The 14,351-nt window shown below is 53.0% G+C and overlaps 1 protein-coding gene, 1 long non-coding RNA gene and 6 other non-coding genes across 7 annotated transcripts; 6 read left to right on the top strand and 2 right to left on the bottom strand.

Moving 5' to 3' along the window:
* Window positions 1-14,351, bottom strand: part of LOC138242764 (zinc finger protein 271-like) — a 1,399,044-nt gene that overhangs the window by 716,936 nt on the left and 667,757 nt on the right.
* On the top strand, window positions 272-390 carry LOC138217514 (5S ribosomal RNA). Its single transcript, XR_011181226.1, has one exon. It is a non-coding gene; the product is annotated as a 5S ribosomal RNA (ribosomal RNA).
* Window positions 928-1,046, top strand: LOC138243507 (5S ribosomal RNA). Its single transcript, XR_011192164.1, has one exon. It is a non-coding gene; the product is annotated as a 5S ribosomal RNA (ribosomal RNA).
* LOC138216783 (5S ribosomal RNA) lies at window positions 1,583-1,701 on the top strand. The gene has a single exon (XR_011180495.1). It is a non-coding gene; the product is annotated as a 5S ribosomal RNA (ribosomal RNA).
* On the top strand, window positions 2,239-2,357 carry LOC138243506 (5S ribosomal RNA). The gene has a single exon (XR_011192163.1). It is a non-coding gene; the product is annotated as a 5S ribosomal RNA (ribosomal RNA).
* LOC138217057 (5S ribosomal RNA) lies at window positions 2,895-3,013 on the top strand. Its single transcript, XR_011180770.1, has one exon. It is a non-coding gene; the product is annotated as a 5S ribosomal RNA (ribosomal RNA).
* On the top strand, window positions 3,551-3,669 carry LOC138243505 (5S ribosomal RNA). Its single transcript, XR_011192162.1, has one exon. It is a non-coding gene; the product is annotated as a 5S ribosomal RNA (ribosomal RNA).
* LOC138242881 (uncharacterized) lies at window positions 7,271-8,829 on the bottom strand. The gene is made up of 4 exons (XR_011191750.1): window positions 8,809-8,829; window positions 8,364-8,411; window positions 7,556-7,719; window positions 7,271-7,427 (listed from the first exon to the last, which is right to left on the bottom strand). It is a non-coding gene; the product is annotated as an uncharacterized lncRNA (long non-coding RNA).

The raw sequence follows: 14,351 nt of genomic DNA, 5'->3' as shown, positions 1-14,351 counted from the left end.
TTGTATTGAGATCGTTTTCCACAGAGCTCAGATGTCAAAGCACAGCAGCAGCTCTCCACAGCGATCCTCTATAGCGCCCTTTCTCCCGCAGCTCCGCCCTCATTGGAAGGAAGCAAGAGTGAAAGGCTGAAGTGAAATAGAGCGGGGATGAAGGCAGTGAAGAGAGAGAACGTGGGAAGAAGAGAAAAACGCAAGGGAAAAAAAGCAGCGTCGTAAAAGAGGTGACGGAGCTGTCCTCTCAATAAGAAGGGTGCCAGCGAGCCTTGCTCTCGCTTACGGCCACACCCCCTTGAGCACACCTGATCTTGTCTGATCTCAGAAGCTAAACAGGGATAGGCCTGGCTAGTACTTGGATGGGAGACCGCCTGGGAATACCAGGTGCTGTAAGCTTTTAAGCGCAGGAGGCGCCCTATCCCCGCTCGCTCGCTCATTCCCCTGTTCACACGTGCAGTGCGGCTTGTCCCTCTGTTTATTTGTCAGCTTTGGCGAGACACGGGTGCTTGTGTATTAGCGTGAGCGTTTTTTATTCTGATCATGAACAGTTTAACAAGTCCGCAAAGGATCGAGGAAAGGTTTATCCCCAGCTGAAAAGAGACACAGCGATTCGGCTGTGGAGACTTGTTCGGCTGGCGTTCGGAGAGTCGCGTTTTTCAGAATTGTATTGAGATCGTTTTCCACAGAGCTCAGATGTCAAAGCACAGCAGCAGCTCTCCACAGCGATCCTCTATAGCGCCCTTTCACCCGCAGCTCCGTTCTCATTGGAAGGAAGCAAGAGTGAAAGGCTGAAGTGAAATAGAGCGGGGACGAAGGCAGTGAAGAGAGAGAACGTGGGAAGAAGAGAAAAACGCAAGGGAAAAAAAGCAGCGTCGTAAAAGAGGTGACGGAGCTGTCCTCTCAATAAGAAGGGTGCCAGCGAGCCTTGCTCTCGCTTACGGCCACACCCCCTTGAGCACGCCTGATCTCGTCTGATCTCGGAAGCTAAACAGGGATGGGCCTGGTTAGTACTTGGATGGGAGACCGCCTGGGAATACCAGGTGCTGTAAGCTTTTAAGCGCAGGAGGCGCCCTATCCCCGCTCGCTCGCTCATTCCCCTGTTCACACGTGCAGTGCGGCTTGTCCCTCTGTTTATTTGTCAGCTTTGGCGAGACACGGGTGCTTGTGTATTAGCGTTAGCGTTTTTTATTCTGATCATGAACAGTTTAACAAGTCCGCAAAGGATCGAGGAAAGGTTTATCGCCAGCTGAAAAGAGACACAGCGCTTTGGCTGTGGAGACTTGTTCGGCTGGCGTTCGGAGAGTCGCGTTTTTCAGAATTGTATTGAGATCGTTTTCCACAGAGCTCAGATGTCAAAGCACAGCAGCAGCTCTCCACAGCGATCCTCTATAGCGCCCTTTCTCCCGCAGCTCCGTTCTCATTGGAAGGAAGCAAGAGTGAAAGGCTGAAGTGAAATAGAGCGGGGACGAAGGCAGTGAAGAGAGAGAACGTGGGAAGAAGAGAAAAACGCAAGGGAAAAAAGCAGCGTCGTAAAAGAGGTGACGGAGCTGTCCTCTCAATAAGAAGGGTGCCAGCGAGCCTTGCTCTCGCTTACGGCCACACCCCCTTGAGCACCCCTGATCTCGTCTGATCTCAGAAGCTAAACAGGGATGGGCCTGGTTAGTACTTGGATGGGAGACCGCCTGGGAATACCAGGTGCTATAAGCATTTAAGCGCAAGAGGCGCCCTATCCCCGCTCGCTCGCTCATTCCCTTGTTCACACGTGCAGTGCGGCGTGTCCGTCTGTTTTTTTGTCAGCTTTGGCGAGACACGGGTGCTTGTGTATTAGCGTGAGCGTTTTTTATTCTGATCAGGAACAGTTTTACAAGTCCGCAAAGGATCGAGGAAAGGTTTATCGCCAGCTGAAAAGAGACACAGCGCTTCGGCTGTGGAGACTTGTTCGGCTGGCGTTCGGAGAGTCGCGTTTTTCAGAATTGTATTGAGATCGTTTTCCACAGAGCTCAGATGTCAAAGCACAGCAGCAGCTCTCCACAGCGATCCTCTATAGCGCCCTTTCTCCCGCAGCTCCGTCCTCATTGGAAGGAAGCAAGAGTGAAAGGCTGAAGTGAAATAGAGCGGGGACGAAGGCAGTGAAGAGAGAGAACGTGGGAAGAAGAGAAAAACGCAAGGGAAAAAAAGCAGCGTCGTAAAAGAGGTGACGGAGCTGTCCTCTCAATAAGAAGGGTGCCAGCGAGCCTTGCTCTCGCTTACGGCCACACCCCCTTGAGCACGCCTGATCTCGTCTGATCTCGGAAGCTAAACAGGGATGGGCCTGGTTAGTACTTGGATGGGAGACCGCCTGGGAATACCAGGTGCTGTAAGCTTTTAAGCGCAGGAGGCGCCCTATCCCCGCTCGCTCGCTCATTCCCCTGTTCACACGTGCAGTGCGGCTTGTCCCTCTGTTTATTTGTCAGCTTTGGCGAGACACGGGTGCTTGTGTATTAGCGTGAGCGTTTTTTATTCTGATCATGAACAGTTTAACAAGTCCGCAAAGGATCGAGGAAAGGTTTATCCCCAGCTGAAAAGAGACACAGCGATTCGGCTGTGGAGACTTGTTCGGCTGGCGTTCGGAGAGTCGCGTTTTTCAGAATTGTATTGAGATCGTTTTCCACAGAGCTCAGATGTCAAAGCACAGCAGCAGCTCTCCACAGCGATCCTCTATAGCGCCCTTTCACCCGCAGCTCCGTTCTCATTGGAAGGAAGCAAGAGTGAAAGGCTGAAGTGAAATAGAGCGGGGACGAAGGCAGTGAAGAGAGAGAACGTGGGAAGAAGAGAAAAATGCAAGGGAAAAAAAGCAGCGTCGTAAAAGAGGTGACGGAGCTGTCCTCTCAATAAGAAGGGTGCCAGCGAGCATTGCTCTCGCTTACGGCCACACCCCCTTGAGCACGCCTGATCTCGTCTGATCTCGGAAGCTAAACAGGGATGGGCCTGGTTAGTGCTTGGATGGGAGACCGCCTGGGAATACCAGGTGCTGTAAGCTTTTAAGCGCAGGAGGCGCCCTATCCCCACTCGCTCGCTCATTCCCCTGTTCACACGTGCAGTGCGGCTTGTCCGTCTGTTTATTTGTCAGCTTTGGCGAGACACGGGTGCTTGTGTATTAGCGTGAGCCTTTTTTATTCTGATCAGGAACAGTTTTACAAGTCCGCAAAGGATCGAGGAAAGGTTTATCGCCAGCTGAAAAGAGACACAGCGTTTCGGCTGTGGAGACTTGTTTGGCTGGCGTTCGGAGAGTCGCGTTTTTCAGAATTGTATTGAGATCGTTTTCCACAGAGCTCAGATGTCAAAGCACAGCAGCAGCTCTCCACAGCGATCCTCTATAGCGCCCTTTCACCCGCAGCTCCGTTCTCATTGGAAGGAAGCAAGAGTGAAAGGCTGAAGTGAAATAGAGCGGGGACGAAGGCAGTGAAGAGAGAGAACGTGGGAAGAAGAGAAAAACGCAAGGGAAAAAAAGCAGCGTCGTAAAAGAGGTGACGGAGCTGTCCTCTCAATAAGAAGGGTGCCAGCGAGCCTTGCTCTCGCTTACGGCCACACCCCCTTGAGCACGCCTGATCTCGTCTGATCTCGGAAGCTAAACAGGGATGGGCCTGGTTAGTACTTGGATGGGAGACCGCCTGGGAATACCAGGTGCTGTAAGCTTTTAAGCGCAGGAGGCGCCCTATCCCCGCTCGCTCGCTCATTCCCCTGTTCACACGTGCAGTGCGGCTTGTCCGTCTGTTTATTTGTCAGCTTTGGCGAGACACGGGTGCTTGTGTATTAGCGTGAGCCTTTTTTATTCTGATCATGAACAGTTTAACAAGTCCGCAAAGGATCGAGGAAAGGTTTATCGCCAGCTGAAAAGAGACACAGCGCTTCGGCTGTGGAGACTTTATTAATAAGGCCCCTCAGTAGTTGAGATCTCTGTTATACCCATCTAGAAACATGCAATCAGCATGTTATTGCTGAAGCAATAGTCACAACATTATTCCACACCTGGGTGAGAGGCGGGTTATGATGACAGTCATGCTTTCTACACCTTATACTGAGCTCAGAAATGGACCTAGCGGACATCTCACGAGCAGATCCCTCCGCGTATAAGAAAGGTAACTTGTCTCAGCAAAAATACCACGGATTCACATCCAAAATATGATAAAAAGGCAAAAACCCCACACTTGGAATGCAAACGTACCCTAAAAAGGAAACACGGTTTTAAAACGAACTTGATTTTCCCCTGGAGAAACCTTTTTATGGACACACATCGCATCTATAACACATGTAGAACTAAATATAAAGTTAAAACTTAATATAAGAAGTCATGACATATCACACATGACGAAGTCTGGTCCAGAATAAACAGTTTACACTGACCAACCTTTATTTACCCTGGTCACTCACTTCTATTAACTGTTTAACTGGGTAACAAATTAATATTTGTTTCAATTTGGGATCTACACCTGGGAGCCCTGAAATGTTGGCCAGAGGGGAGAAGCTGATATTCAGACGTGAAAATATATTAAAAAAAAGGATCTGATGTTGTTTTTCACCTGTCTAATCAAAGCTTGTTCAAAAATTATCTGATTATAGGACACACGAGTTTATAATCATACTCATTCCACTTTTTAACCCCGTATATATGCACAATATGAAACGTATATACACTAAATCTCACGTGTGACTCCCATAATATACATTTCTTTACGAAAATTAGAAACACTTACTCCAATTATCAACCCCCCATGACGAGGCAATATTTCATACCTTTGTTTCTTTGTGGGTTCAAAGTTCTGTCCTGTCGTTTCACACGTAATGTTTTGGTAGTTATCTTAATTTTCCTTTGCAATTATCTCCAAGATCATCATCAACTTTTTGTAAAACGCTATGCACAACTGATATTTAAAGAAAGTCCTGTACCAAAACGTCTTCGTAGGGAAAGACAACTGTTTTTTCCTTACGTTAGTCGCTACACGGTTACTCAGAAAATCCATTCACCGCCTTTAAAAAAAAAGTTTCGTTTTTTATTGTGGTTCACTGACATTTCTGTCACAATTCTGAGGGACCCCAAATAAAATTCACTTGCCGGTATAAAGACGCCGGCGAGGATAAGACAGGTATCGAGCCACCTGCGTATCTAGCGGACGTTTAAAATAAAAAAATGGCGTGTAATGTTGCGAAGGGCTAATGTTTTTTTTATAGTTTGTCGATTGTAAGGGACGTGGGCCGCGACAGAAATACTGAACGGGGTGGGAAAAGGTTTATTGATGGTTTATTGTACCGCAACGGTCACAATTGACTCACCAGCAAAGATGGCGCCGAGGCCACATCGACTCCCTCCCGCCCTGCCTCGCACCGAAGCTCGAGCTGCGGAGCGCGACGCCGAACCGCCGGTCTACGGGCGCGGGCGCCGGACATAGACGTCATAAACCCTTCCGAGGCGCAGGAATTATAGATCACTGTAGTTTCTTCTGGACCCGGGTTAGGGACAGTGTGCCCTCCGTGAGAGTCTTCTGAGGCAGCCAGTGTCTCATGGGTGTCCAGGCTTGGTACCATCCACCCAGTTTTTTATTTTATTTTGGAGGCCAAAGAGGACAAAAAAGGAAACGTCCAGAGGTGGATCGATGGTCATCTCTGCGGTTGTTCTGATGTTCTGGAAAAAACAAAACAAAAAAAAAACGGCTCGCTTGCCCGGTCGTGTAGTGTTTCCACACCCCACGCAAATCAACTTCTCTTCGCCCCCGGGGGCTCGTCGCCCGCCGCACCCCTCTCACGTGATAGGGGCTTCCCCCGGCTGTGACGTACTTACCCTACCCCCTTTTCCGCCAACGTCATACCGAAGGTCGCGCTTCGGGCCGCGGCGATGCTGACGGACTGTCTTGTAGCTGATAAGGGTTTAAATTTCGACTTAAGGAGTTGGCCATCGTTATATTTCGCGAGGTATAATACGGGGGGAAAAAGAACATTTATATTTATCAACCTACTAGTAATACTGGGTGGATGTCACGTTCAGTGCCTCTCTCTAATAAAGTAGAAACGCGACATTAAACTCCGTTCGAAACGGGAGAAATCACCAGGACACTATACAACTGATGTCCGGAAAAGAAAAAAAAGAACTCCTATTCCCATTTGTAATGACCCCGTCGTGTTTTTCCCGGTGTGCGCTTATCTTTCGGAGACCGTTTCTCTCTGGTGTTGTTTTGCTGTTGGAATAAATGCCGAGGTGACCCTTCTGTGTGGAGTCTGCGTGTTCCAGCGGGTCGTTTCCTCCACCGCGGGGGCTGGTCGAACAGGGGTCTCCCAATCGTCACAGAAGTGTGTGTCGTTTTGGGTGGTGGTGGGGGGGTGCATCGGGGATACTGCGCCCCGAGGGGGTGATCTCTCACCTTACTCCGGACGATGGGAGAAGACCTGTACCTTCACGAGTCCAGGTTGTGAAAACGTCTTCTGGCAGTTCAAAACGTTTCGAAGAGACTACAGCGCTACCCTGTTTTCCATTTGTATCGTGTATTATTAGACAGTCATGAGTATCTGTACTGATCACAGAGTCCCCCTCTCACTGCCAGGACAGGAGCCCAGTGCAGCACGAATAATAATAATAATTAATAAGTCTGGACCCTCCACTCAGAGCTCCTCCCAGGTCAGGGGGATCCCCTCCAGCCCCCCCAGTGTGCAGCCCCCACCTGGATGATGCTCCAGTCCGCTCAGCACACAGCAGCTCTCAGTGGGGAGGAGAGCAGAGGGATGGAGCCAGTTCAAAGAGGGGGGTGATAAGGAGGCCATGATGGGTCAAGACCAGGGGGGGAATCAGGTCAGGACACTGGGGTAACACCCCTACTCTTCTCCAGAAACACCCCGGGATTGTTAATGAGCACAGAGAGTCAGGACCTTGGTTTGACGTCTCATCTGAAGGACGGCGCCTGTTTACAGTCCAGTGTCCCCCGTCACTATACTGGGGCATCAGGACCCACACAGACCACAGGGTGAGAGCGCCAGTCCAGTCCAGTCTGGGGCCCCTCAGCTTCGGTCCAGACCAGTCTGGGGTCCCTCAGCTTCGGTCCAGCACAGTCTGGTGTCCCTCAGCTTCGGTCCAGCACAGTCTGGGGTCCCTCAGCTTCGGTCCAGCACAGCCTGAGGTCCCTCAGCTTCGGTCCAGCACAGTCTGGTGTCCCTCAGCTTCGGCCCAGCACAGTCTGGTGTCCCTCAGCTTCGGTCCAGCACAGTCTGGGGTCACTCAGCTTCGGTCCAGCACAGTCTGGTGTCCCTCAGCTCCAGTCCAGTCTGGTGTCTCTCAGCTCCGGTCCAGTCCAGTCTGGTGTCCCTAGGCTCCAGTCCAGTCGTCTGGTGTCCCTCAGCTCTGGTCCAGTCCAATTCAGTCCAGTCCAGTCCAGTCCAGATCTTAGCAGGCACAGAACCAGGAAAGGAACCTGGAAAGAATATTGTTATTGCAGTTGTGAGGGACACAGACACAGACGTCACCATGACATCAAACAGCAAGAGGAGACTCCTCCTTGAATAACAGACACGACCGGGCGGCGCCCCCCTGTCTGCTCACCTGCCCCTCCTCTTCCTCTTCTTGTCCTTCCCGGCAGCCTGCTCCTCTTCTCCCTCGCTCTTCCTCTCCTGAGCTACGGTCTCCGCCACCTCCATCGGCTCGTCCTGATCTTCTGTCTCCACCGACACGCAGCTCAGGGACATCAAAAAGACGCATCGGCGCTTCTGAAGCAGAGACAGGAGAGTCACGTTAAGAGTCGGACTGGACACTCCAGTACATGAACACTGCACTGAGAGAGAGAGGGGTTCATACAGACACACTGACTGGACACTCCAGGACATGAACACTGCACTGAGAGAGAGAGAGAGAGAGGTTCATACAGACATACTTACTGGACACTCCAGGACATGAACACTGCACTGAGAGAGAGAGGGGTTCATACAGACACACTGACTGGACACTCCAGGACATGAACACTGCACTGAGAGAGAGGGGTTCATACAGACTCACTGACTGGACACTCCAGGACATGAACACTGCACTGAGAGAGAGAGGGGTTCATACACACAAACTGACTGGACACTCCAGGACATGAACACTGCACTGAGAGAGAGAGGGGTTCATACACACAAACTGACTGGACACTCCAGGACATGAACACTGCACTGAGAGAGAGAGGGGTTCATACAGACACACTGACTGGACATTCCAGTACATGAACACTGCACTGAGAGAGAGAGGGGTTCATACAGACACACTGACTGGACACTCCAGTACATGAACACTGCACTGAGAGAGAGAGGGGTTCATACAGACACACTGACTGGACACTAGACAGGAGTAAAGAGAGGATCAGAGCATTACCCACCTTCTTTTTCTTCTGTCTCACAGGAGGTGGTGATTGGACCTCCTCCAGCTGGAGTCCGAGGAGGGAGAGAGGGGGCAGGAGAGGGACAGCACAGGGAGAGAAAGAGAGAGACAGGTGAGTCAAGTGTCCCAAGAGCACAGACTCTGCTGAGATCACACTCGCAGTGAGTGAGCCTGGGTGTAGCCCACTAATACTGACCCACTGGACACCACAGGACAGAGAGGAGGAGAGAGACACACTGAGGACAGAGAGGAGGAGGAGAGAGACACTGACAGACAGGGCTGAAAGAGAGAGAGACAGAGAGGCAGGGACAGGCAGACAGCAGGCCGAGAGAGACACTGACAGACAGGGCTGAAAGAGAGAGAGACACTGAGACCCAGGGACAGACAAGACGGCAAAACTCCACCACAGACAGGACAGGGGGCAGGGTGGGACCAGCACTGACCTCCTTCCTCTCTCCTGCCGGAGGAGCTGTCTCCACCTCCTCTTCCTCCTGCAAGTCAAGAGACAGACTGAGAGAGAGACGGGCTGGCGGGACATCGGCGAACAGAGCTGAAGGCAGAGAGCAGAGGAGACAGGCCCAGCTGGGACAACGCAGTACAGACAGAGAGACAGACAGGGAGACACACGGAGAGACACAGGGAGAGAGACCGAGCTGGGACAACGCAGGACAGACAGAGAGCAGGGAGACACACGGAGAGAGAGAGGAGGGAGGGAGACCTAGCTGGGACAACGCAGGACAGACAGAGAGACAGGCAGGGAGACACACGGAGAGACACAGGGAGAGAGACCCAGCTGGGACAACGCAGGACAGACAGAGAGCAGGGAGACATGGAAAGACACAGGGAGAGAGACAGGGAGAGAGGGACAGACACAGAGAAAAAGAGAGACTCAGAAAGAAGGACAGAAAGACAGAAAGAGAGAAGTACAGATGGACAAAAAGACAGAGAAAAGGACAGAAAGACAGATGGACAGAAGGACAGATGGACAGAGAAAAGAACAGAAGGACAGGACAGAGAAAAGGACAGAAGGACAGGACAGAGAAAAGGACAGAAGGACAGACGGACAGATGGACAGACGGACAGATGGACCGACAGACAGATGGACGGACAGACGGACATACTCTGCCCCACTTGCCTCGTCAGACATCTCAGCGTCTCTCCTTGCCCTCCGCACTGGGGAGCCCCAGGCGGGGCCTGGCGGGGCCGGGCGGGCGATGGGGGGCAGGACGGGCGGGGGCAGGGGCAGGGGCAGGGGCACCGCCCCGGGCAGCAGTGGGGGCTCGAGGGGCATGGTGGGGAGGAAGGGGGGACGGCGGGGCGGGGCGGGCAGGGGCCTGAGGGGGCCGGAGGGGGGGGCCAGGGGCGGGGAGCGGAGGGGGCTCTCGGGCGAAGAGGGGGGGGACACCGAGCGGAACGAGCCGGGCGAGCCCGGGAGCTCCAGCTGCAGCTTGGCCGCCCTCTCCAGCTTCTGGACGAGCTCGGGGAGACAAGAAGACACCACAGGATTCTGTCCAGCGGGGAGAGGGGGAGACACAACGCAGGGGGGATGAGGAGCAGAGACTACGCCTGGACAGGTGAGTGTGTACAGTGTGTCCAGTAAGAGTCCGGACAGGTGAGTGTGTACAGTGTGTCCAGTGAGAGTGTGGACAGGTGAGAGTGTACAGTGTGTCCAGTGAGAGTCTGGACAGGTGAGTGTGGACAGTGTGAGTCTGGACAGTGTGTCCAGTAAGAGTCTGGACAGGTGAGTCTCTACAGTGTGTCCAGTGAGAGTCTGGACAGGTGAGTGTGGACAGTGTGTTAAGTAAGAGTCTGGACAGGTGAGTGTGGACAGTGTGTCCAGTGAGAGTGCTGACAGGTGAGTGTGGACGGTGTGTCCAGTGAGAGTGTGGACAGGTGAGTGTGGACAGTGTGTTAAGTAAGAGTCTGGACAGGTGAGTGTGGACAGTGTGTCCAGTGAGAGTGCTGACAGGTGAGTGTGGACGGTGTGTCCAGTGAGAGTGTGGACAGGTGAGTGTGGACAGTAAGAGTCTGGACAGGTGAGTGTGTCCAGTGTGTCCAGTAAGAGTCTGGACAGGCGAGTGTGTCCAGTGTGTCCAGTAAGAGTGTGGACAGGTGTGTCCAACAGTAAGAAGCTGTCTTACCCTGTAACCCAGCTCAGGGGTGTTAGGGGGTGCTCTGTCTCCTCCCCAGATCTCACCTTCAGGTTGTGTGAAATGCCGGACCACTAGGAGACGCTGGAAACGAGGACACAAGACAGAGGTCAGGTCCACAGAGCTCACTCAATCACTACAGCAAGCAGAGACCTCTCGGCCATCAGGACTGTGGGGGTCAGAGTGGGGAGCTGTAGGGTTTCGGGAGTTTAGGGGTCAGTGTGGGGAGCTGTAGGGTATCGGGAGTTTAGGGGTCAGTGTGGGGAGCTGTAGGGTATCGGGAGTTTAGGGGTCAGTGTGGGGAGCTGTAGGGTATCGGGAGTTTAGGGGTCAGAGTGGGGAGCTGCAGGGTATTGGGAGTTTAGGGGTCAGTGGGGGAGCTGTAGGGTAGATGTGGGGCACCGGGCCCACCACAGGACGGCCGGTCCAGTCTCGCGGAAGGCGACCGGGTCAGACTTACGGAAAAGCACCGGGACTTGGGCCGGGACCTCTCCCGCTGCCAGTCCAGGTTCGGCCTGACCGGTGTGACCTGTGAAGACGCCAAACAGCCCATCTCCGAGACAGCTCTGACCACATAGCCCAGCCCAGTCGTTTCGAGACTAGGGGCCTTGGGCAGTCTCTACAGTGTGTCCAGTGAGAGTGTGGACAGGTGAGTGTGTACAGTGTGTTAAGTAAGAGTCTGGACAGGTGAGTGTGGACAGTGTGTCCAGTGAGAGTGTGGACAGGTGAGTGTGGACAGTGTGTCCAGTAAGAGTGTGGACAGGCGAGTGTGTACAGTGTGTCCAGTAAGAGTCTGGACAGTGTGTCCAGTAAGAGTGTGGACAGGTGAGTGTGGACAGTGTGTCCAGTAAGAGTCTGGACAGGTGAGTGTGTACAGTGTATCCAGTAAGAGTCTGGACAGGTGAGTCTCTACAGTGTGTCCAGTAAGAGTCTGGACAGTGTGTCCAGTAAGAGTGTGGACAGGTGAGTGTGGACAGTGTGTCCAGTGAGAGTCTGGACAGGTGAGTGTGTACAGTGTGTCCAGTGAGAGTATGGACAGGTGAGTGTGTACAGTGTGTCCAGTAAGAGTCTGGACAGTGTGTCCAGTAAGAGTGTGGACAGGCGAGTGTGTACAGTGTGTCCAGTAAGAGTCTGGACAGTGTGTCCAGTGAGAGTGTGGACAGGTGAGTCTTTACAGTGTGTTCAGGAAGAGTCTGGGACGTCCAGAGGCAATCTGTGCTCTCAGAAGGCCATAATGGACCTGGAGCTTGGTGTTCCTCGGACCCGCGACCCTGTCTCTTGAGCCGAGGCGTGTCCTCAGTCAAGATCACCACTGAAAGTGTCTCTCCTCGTCTGGAGGTGTTACCGTGAGACCTGGTCTGTCAAGCGCTTTGCGCTGCTATTTGTGTGAAAGGTGCTCTATCAGTGAAGTTTATTATTATTATTATTATAATACAGCGAGCTCTGCTGGGGGTGGAGAGGTCAGTCGGAGGAGGGCTGGACGCTGGACGCTGGACGGCGGGCGGGAGGGGTGGACTTACGATGCCTCGCTGGGCCCGGGTCCTGCTGCGACCGCGCACGGCCGTGCGGCATCTCTGTTGGTGAATCGTCCTGCCGAGACAAGCAGAGTCACAGAGGGGAGGGGAGGGGGCGGAGCCACACAGCTGGGCGGCTTGTTCCCTACCCCCGCCACTCTCTGTGTACAGTAGACCCTCCTGTCCTGACTGGAGGAGCTCACCCAGCTGTGTCTGGAGAGAAGCCAGGGTATCGGCTTTGTTCCACACCCCCGCCACTCTCTTTGTACAGTAGAGCCTCCTGTCCTGACTGGAGGAGCTCACCCAGCTGTGTCTGGAGAAAAGCCAGGGTATCGGCTTCAACCACAGGGCTGGGCAGCTTGTTCCCCACCCCCACCACTCTCTGTGTAGAGGTGCACCTCCTCTCAATATCTTTTTACAGCACGATCACACCCATAAGAGTGGAGTAACGGGAAAAAAAAACAACTTATTTCTCAACTTATTTTGTTATTTCTCGACAGCGGCATTTTTAACTGACTTACCGATTTCACGGGGATACTTCAGAGTGAATCTGAAGCTGAAACTATTATTTGATTGAAGTCGAAGTAACCCGCGAATCTTTTTTGGAAGAAACACGTGTTTAGAAAGCGCTATATAGTCCTTTCCTCCTCCTCGCTCTTCACTCCTCTGAGCTCACGGGGCTCCGGCGCCGCCCCCCGCTAGAATCCGCCGCTCTGTGACGTCAGGCGGCTCATTGTGACGCCCCCGTGACGTCGCCCCCGACGCACTCACGGCTCGGCCGCGAAACAAAAATGGCCGACATTTTTCGCGGTTGTTTTTTTTTTAGGTGGACATTTTATTTTTCCAACTCTCGGCGGCCAGCCGGGTGTCCCTGTACGACCCCGGTAGTTCCCACCTCGGACAGGCAGGGGAAACGGGTCCAGCTATTTCCGGCCCAAGCGTTACAAAAGCTGCACTTGAATTTAAAGACAAAATCACGTCGAGGGCGCATTCAGCACCCCCACGTCCAACACGGGTTTCCGTGGGGTGGGGTTCAGTGAAATTAGTACCTCCCCTACCCCCAAGTCAAAGAAAGACCAACCTCCACCCCCCTTTAGCGGCCAAGGGCGGAAATTTCGGGCCACGCCACGTCCAAAAAACACGGGTTCCCACCTCCCCGTCCTGCGGGGAAAAGAGACGGCATTTTCTTTTCCGAGCGCTGCGTGGGACCTCACGACCCCCCCCAAAAAAACGGGCTTCGGAGACGAGGAAAACCAGGCATGTCGAAGACCGTGGTAAAAAAATAAATACAATTTCGCCCCTCACCGACCGCCGCGCAAAAAAACACAACTTCACGCTACAGAAACGGCCTGTGTGAGGGGGGGCACGGGAAAAAAATAAAACCTGCGTGTTTTCGGCAGAGTAAGCTCAGCGGGAAAACTCCCTGAATCTCGGGGTTGCTTCTTGAACCCCGAAAACGACCTTTTTTTTCTCTCTCTCGTTTTCTTGGTGTCTGGGACGTTCACGAACTCCGCCGCGTCGGTGCGATTCCCAGCGGGACTTGAACATAACCCCCTCCCCGTGGAGCCACAGCGCCCCCGTGTGGCCGAGAGGACCACCACCCGCAGGGCTGAGCTTTTACTGCCGTGTCCCGCTTTCACTCTGGCGATGAAGGAGGGAATCAAGGAGGAGAATTAATATTGTGATCCACCAGTCCATCACAGGACGCACACACACCCTGGACAGGACACCAGTCCTTCACAGGATACAAGTCCATCACAGTACACACACACACCCTGGACAGGACACCAGTCCATCACAGGACACACACACACTCACAAACCCTGGACAGGACAGCAGTCCATCACAGGACACACACACACTCACACACCCTGGACAGGACAGCAGTCCATCACAGGACACACACACTCACACACCCTGGACAGGACACCAGTCCATCACAGGATGTTCAGTGCCTCTCTCTAATAAAGTAGAAACAAGATATTAAACTCCGTTCAAAATGGGAGAAATCACCAGGACACAATACACCTTGCTCCGGACGATGGGAGAAGACCTGTACCTTCACGAGTCCGGGTTGTGAAAACTTCTTCTGGCAGTTCAAAACGTTTCGAAGGGACTACAGCGCTACCCTGTTTTCCATTTCTATCGTGTATTATTATACAGTCATAAGTATCTGTACTGATCACAGAGTCCCCCTCTCACTGCCAGAACTGAAGCCCAGTGCAGCACGAATAATAATAATAATTAATAAGTCTGGACTCTCCACTCAGAGCTCCTCCCAGGTCAGGGGGATCCCCTCCAGCCCCCCCAGTGTGCAGCCCC

Source organism: Lepisosteus oculatus, chromosome 14 (assembly GCF_040954835.1).
Source record: "Lepisosteus oculatus isolate fLepOcu1 chromosome 14, fLepOcu1.hap2, whole genome shotgun sequence".
NCBI lineage: Eukaryota > Metazoa > Chordata > Actinopteri > Semionotiformes > Lepisosteidae > Lepisosteus > Lepisosteus oculatus.
This window is presented reverse-complemented; position numbering and strand designations above follow the sequence as displayed.